Raw genomic sequence first — 6,514 nt, 5'->3', positions numbered from 1 at the left:
GTTTTTTTTTTAAGCAAACTCTAATGATTATTATTATTAAAACTAATAATCTGTACCTAACACAACTAAACTCTGAGCTATGGTGCCTCCCACACAGTGCCATGTTCCTAGTCTATAGTAAGACTTGCATAGATTTTTCAATTTAGCTGGGGTACATTATTTCCATTCTTCAAATAACTTCCACTAAGACATTTTTCTTTTTCATGTTTGTTAACTTCAGTATTACAAGGTAAAGATCCAAGAGGCCTACTATTGACTGAAATTGCATGCTAACTTAATTGGGTTTCTAAATTATTAATAAAAGCATCTTAATTTTGCAACTAATTTCTTAACTGCATTACTACATCTTATAATGATAGTTTTTTATTTCTAAATTTATTGCTTTGATTAAATCCTAGAGGATATGTAAGTCCGGGATTAACAGCGGGTTCTTGAAGTTTACTCCAAATTACTCTTTGATTATTCCAACCATTATTCCATTAATTGTTATCACCTACATTATTTGACTAATTAAAATTAGGATGGTTACTCCAACCTATATTATATGTATTTGAATAAGGACTATTTTTTCTTCTAATTAAATTAATATTTTTCAATCCCTTGCACATTACTAATTTTAATTGAATTTTAATCCCCCAATGATTTAGTTCCTAATTTAGAATTTACTCCTATTGTATTCAATTTCTTAGAAATTGCTACAACTTGTCCATTCAAGATTGATAAAGTATCAGATTCATACATTCTTGTTACTTTCTTAGGATTTACTCTATTAATAAACTAAAATAAATTTTTAGTAGTCATTTCCTCTATTAAATAATATGCTTCTCAAATGTCTTAGACATTAATGATCCTCTAGCTACAACAATAATTATGTCTCTATGAGATCTTATTAATCCATTATAAAATATTTAAATAATCAACCAATCAGGTAAAGCATGGCGAGGGCATTTTCTAAGCAGTTCCTTAAATCTTTCCCAACTTTCATAAATGGATTATCCTTCAAACTTAATAAAAGAAGGAAGTTATATCATTTCTAAGTTTGATAGTTTTTTAAAGTGAGAAATACTTAGCAAGAAACCTATGAGCTAACTCATTCCAAGTTGTTTTGGAGCATAGGGATAACGAATTCAACCACATCTTAGCTTTATCTCTTAGAGAATAGGAAAATAATCTAAGTCTAATAACATCATCACTAAAACTATTATACCTAAATGTTGCATAAATTTCTATAGAACTAGCTAAATATAAATTGGGATGTTCTATTTGAGTTTCCTCAAGCTGAGAGTTTTCAACCATTTGAATAATGAGCAAGTTTTAATTCAAAGTTATTAGCTTGGATTTTTGGTATAATTATTATCTAATGAATTTCATCTAATAAATGGTTTGCATAGTCCTTAAGAGGTATATAATGATTTTTATACAACCCAAGTTCAGTCAATTTCAAAAAAAAATTAGCTTTTCAAATTTTAGAAAGGATTCTCTCAATTTAAGGATCAAATAATTAAAGTTTCTTTCTATGGTTATAAAGCATGCAACCAAAAAATATAAAATCAATAATTAAAGAAATTAAATAAAATATATAAGTAGATATTTCTACATAATTAATTCAATAATATAATTAGAATTTTCAAAAAGTTATATTATTTATTATTGTATGCTTTATAGATCTAGAAAAGAACCTTTATTATTTGATTCTCAGACCCTTTAAAATTTTTAGAAACAAAAAATATTTAAGAGATGTCAAATGCAAAGCTAGATCAGGATTATTCTATACCTCTTAGAGAGTATGCTAACCCTGTGGTAGATAAAATCCATGAGAGTATTAGTAGACCTACTATACATGCTAATAATTTTGAATTAAAATATTCCATAATTTTGATGGTTAAAATTTTTAGTTTGGAGAAACTCCTGTTGAAGATTTGAATTTATGCTTAGCCAGTTTCTTAGATAAATATGTAATTTTTAAGTATAATGGTGTTAGTGATGATCCAATCAGGATTATAGTGCTTCCATTTTCATTAAATGATAAAACTAAGGTATGATTGAATTCTTTACCTCCAAGCTCTATAACCACTTAGAAGGAGTTGGCTCATAAATTTTTAGTTAAATATTTCCCACTTTAAAAAATTATCAAACTTAGAAATGGTATCACATCTTTTACCTGATTTGAAGGAGAATCAATTTATGAAAGTTGGGAGAGATTTAAAGAAATACTTAAGAAAAGCCATCGCTATGCCTTACCCGATTGATTGATTATTCAGACCTTTTATATTGAATTAGTAGGATCTCTAAGGTCAATCATAGATGTTATAGGTAGAGGATCTTTAATGTCTAAGCCAATTGAGAGAGCATTTAAACTAATAAAGGAAATGACTACTAATAATTTCCAGAGGCCTAAAAATTATGTAAATCCTAAGAGAATAGCCATAGTTTATGAATCAAATACTTTGTTAATTCTGACTGCACAAGTTACAATAATTTCCAAGAAGTTATCATAATAAAAGTTAATTTCATATCATGATCTTGATTATCTATACAATTAGAATATTGAGATTTGAATTATAATAAAATTATAGTGTATATGGCCTTAAAAATATGAATTTTATTGAAAGACAAAATAATCCCTATTCCAATACCTATAATCCAGGTAATAGGAACCATCCTGATTTTAATTAGTCAAATAATATTGGTGGTAATAATCAATGAAATTTTGGTCAAAATAATCAATGTAAAAAATGGAATAATCCTCAATGGCTTGTCATTAATCCTATCCCTTCTTATTCTCTTAGATTTAATCAAAATAATAAGTTTCGGAAAAGAAAGTCATATTTGAAAGAGATACTGAATTAGTTAGGAACTCAATGGTAAAGTCAAGCTGCTTCTATTAAAATTTGGAAACTCAATTAGGATATCTTGCAATCTCATTTAGTATTATGCCTCTTAGATCATTGTTTAGTAATATTGAAGTTAATTCTATGGAGAAAGTAAAAGATCCTAATAAAAATTACTAGAGGAGTGGTAGTGATGTAGCTGAACCAAATTATTAAATGTAGGCAATTCTGACTGAAGACTATAAACTTAGCACTATTTGGGAGGCAACCAATTTTTATGTTCATGTGAGCTTTGTAGATTGATATAGTTTTATATTTATAAATTTGATCATTAGTTTTGTTGTTAAAAAATAATAAAAAATAAGAAAACTTCACTGTAGCACTAAGATTGGCATTACTTCTCTTCTACGAGTCAAAAATTATAGCGCTTATTAATTTAAAAAATAACAATTTTTGTCAATTTTCTTTTTCTCTCTAACAATGTGAGAGTCCTTCCACGGTTATTATTCTTGTTGTTCTTATCCTTCTTGGGCTTTTAAGATAATGGGCGGAAAGAAGATAAAGTATTCTTCCTTAAAGTGGAAATAATTTATCTCTGAGAATGAAAATTCATTTTATGTTCTAAAATTTTTGAGTTCTTCAATTGCAAAAAAAACTAAAAGAACTCAGAAATAAAGTTTATAAAAATACAATGATTTATAATACATAATTGAAAAAATTGTATGGATGTGAGGTTCTCAAATATTAATTTTCTACTAGATAAGATGTTTGGATTTTTTATTTTGGAAAGAAATTTTATCATGGAAAACTTAAATTAGGATGGACTGGGCCATTTATAATTTTAAAAATATATTCATATGTGTTTGAATAGTTGCTATTTGAATGAGTTATATTTATGCAACTTATGTAGTTTTGATGATTCCAAACATTATTGTTCAAATGTATAGTTATCTCCTAACAATTTCAGAAGATTTGCACTTGCTCTTGTGTGAAACAGTAGCATTTACATTATTAAAGTGCAAGCTACTAATTTTGTTTAATAAAGATGTAATCGTTACATAATTATTGAGATTAAAATGTTGAAATTTAATAATATAAGATAAGACTAAATAAAAGTTGAAGCAACCTTCCTCTTTCAAAGACACAAATCAAATTAGAATAATGTTAATCTCACGAATATTAATTGGATTAAAAATTTGAACCGGAAGCAAACCAAAAATTCAGAATTGGATTTGGTTTTGGTTCGGTTATTAAGTAATTTGATTCAGTTCTAATCCAAGTAACATTGGAGCTCAATTATATTTGTTTACGTACCAATTTCAAACATCTATAGATCCAATCAAAGTCAAAGTCAAACTAATTCACATGAAATCAATCCAAGTCAAGATAGGCTCGCCAAAGCCTACAAAGACTTGACCCAAGCGGCAGTGAATAAGACCTGACCCAAGCAGACAACCTTCCTAACTCAAGTCAGGTCATTGACTTCCTTAGATCAACTAAGCAATATGATATTATGAGTTTACCAACAAATATACACGTGTGTATTTAAGCCATACAATTTCATAGCCTTATCATTATTTTACAGCCATATATGTAGCCAATTCAATGGCTCGTGAAGCCCTAGCCAAAACCCACAAATAGAGGGTCAAAAATGGATCTGTATCACACTATGCTCTACTTCACCTTGTGTTATAACCAACTCTGGCTTTGATGTGATCCTGAGTATTTTAATATAACTATTGAACTCACAAGTACTATATGTTTATACTATGTAATAGTAAAGGGATAGCAGATGATATAGTTCTTTTCCTATGTTACTCTTCTCTTATTCTCTCTGGTTTTTCTGCTTCTCCTATTCTTGCAGGTTAAAGTATTCATTATGGTATCAAAGATCTTGAGTTTTTAAAGCTTTTTTTTTTCTTTCTTATCTGCTCTCATGGTGAGCAACAAATCTTCCTCTACGGCTTCCACTTTGTTGTCACAGACTACGGTAGAAATATCATTTCCCGCACAGCTCAAATTCTTAATGTTAAAAGTCAAGACGGTTCTCAATGTTCAGCTAAGAACCAACAATTCCCCCGTTTTGTGGTCCCAAATTTTCAAGCTATTTGCAGGTAATAGTTTCACATGTTATTTATATGGTTCCACTACAAAACCTCCCAACCAAGTTCTACTCTCAGATAACTCTCTTACAGTTCATAATGCCTAACATAAATGGATGCATATTGACCAATGCCTTGCTTCAGCACACTTCTCTATACTTTCCTCATCTCTCCTACCTTATGCACTCAACCTTGAATCATGTAAGTATATTTGGTTTATGTTAGACTATTGTTTACAATCTACAAACAAATATCGAATACTTCAAAACGAGCTTCATCAGCTTCAAATGTGTGATAAAACCATGATGCAATATCTCTCTGAAATCAAGCAATATGAAGATGATCATATTACAGCAGTCAGTTCTATCATAGAACCTTTAGATATAATCCTCTACACTCTTAATGGATTGTCTCCATCATTTAATGCATTAAAAATTGCAATACATACCAAACTACACCCATTCGGTTTGACTTATATGCCTTACATTGCACTAAAAAAGTTAATATCACAGTTGATCAAATTTCAAAGCACAATTCAGTCACTCAGACAAATTTTTCCTTCATAATTGCAACCTTCCGTGGTCGCTCTCATGGTCGTGTTCGTGGAAGGTTTAATAATGCGCATGGGGGCTGCTCATTTTAGTCACCTGTTCTTGGTGGACAACATTTGTTCGCCTCTGTCGAATGCTAAATTTGTGTAAAACCTAGCCACTCAGCTACTTTTTACTAGCACCATATGAACCACTCCAATCAACCGTCTATGCCACAAGCTCTGTCAGCTCATGAAGATGCTTCAACTGCTGATTGGTTCTTGAATTCGGGTGCATCCAATCACCTCACATTGGATGCCTCTCAATTTTGTCATCTCCTTGTTACTTTGGTTACACATAAGTGCAGGTTGGAAATGACCATCACCTTCTTATTGCTCATTAGCCAAGGAATTTTACCTACACCATCTCGTAAGCTTCATCTACCCATATTCTTCATGTTCACCATCTCACCCATAACCTTCTTTCAGTTCATCATCTCATTCATGATAATCCTTATTATATAGTATTGCACTCTAAGGATTTACTATTAAGGATTCCAAGAATCATCATATTCTGCTTCAGGGTTCAGCCAGCAAGGACTTTACCATATTAAGTACCTAGCTACATACAAACATCAGCAACATCTTACCTCACATGCTGCTTTAATTAGCCTACCTACAAACTCTTCATGTTGGCATCAAAGGATTGGTCATCCTTCTCCCACAACTCAAAAGCTGCTATCAAAGACTCTTCTTATCAACAAGACTTTTACTCCATGTGATTCATGAGCTCTAGCAAAGAGTAATAGACTTCAATTTAATTTAGCTTTTCCTAAAACTACAAAATGTCTTGAACTTTTACACATCAATATATGAGGTCCTTCCCCAATATTGTGTACACAAAATTTTAGATATTATCTTATCTTTGTAGATAATTTCACAACATATTGTTGGGTGTATCCTCTAAAACTCAAATCATATGTTTTGGCTATATTTATACAATTTAAATAATATGTGGAAAAATAATTTTAAACACCTATCAAAATGATTCA

The 6,514-nt window shown here is 30.2% G+C and overlaps 1 non-coding gene across 1 annotated transcript; it reads left to right on the top strand.

Moving 5' to 3' along the window:
• The first annotated feature begins 930 nt into the window (after positions 1 to 930).
• LOC114580182 lies at positions 931 to 1,041 on the top strand. The gene has a single exon (XR_003701502.1). It is a non-coding gene; the product is annotated as a small nucleolar RNA R71 (small nucleolar RNA).
• The last annotated feature ends 5,473 nt before the right edge of the window (positions 1,042 to 6,514 follow it).

The sequence above is a fragment of the Dendrobium catenatum genome, unplaced genomic scaffold (assembly GCF_001605985.2).
Source record: "Dendrobium catenatum unplaced genomic scaffold, ASM160598v2 fragScaff_scaffold_847, whole genome shotgun sequence".
Lineage (NCBI taxonomy): Eukaryota > Viridiplantae > Streptophyta > Magnoliopsida > Asparagales > Orchidaceae > Dendrobium > Dendrobium catenatum.
This window is presented reverse-complemented; position numbering and strand designations above follow the sequence as displayed.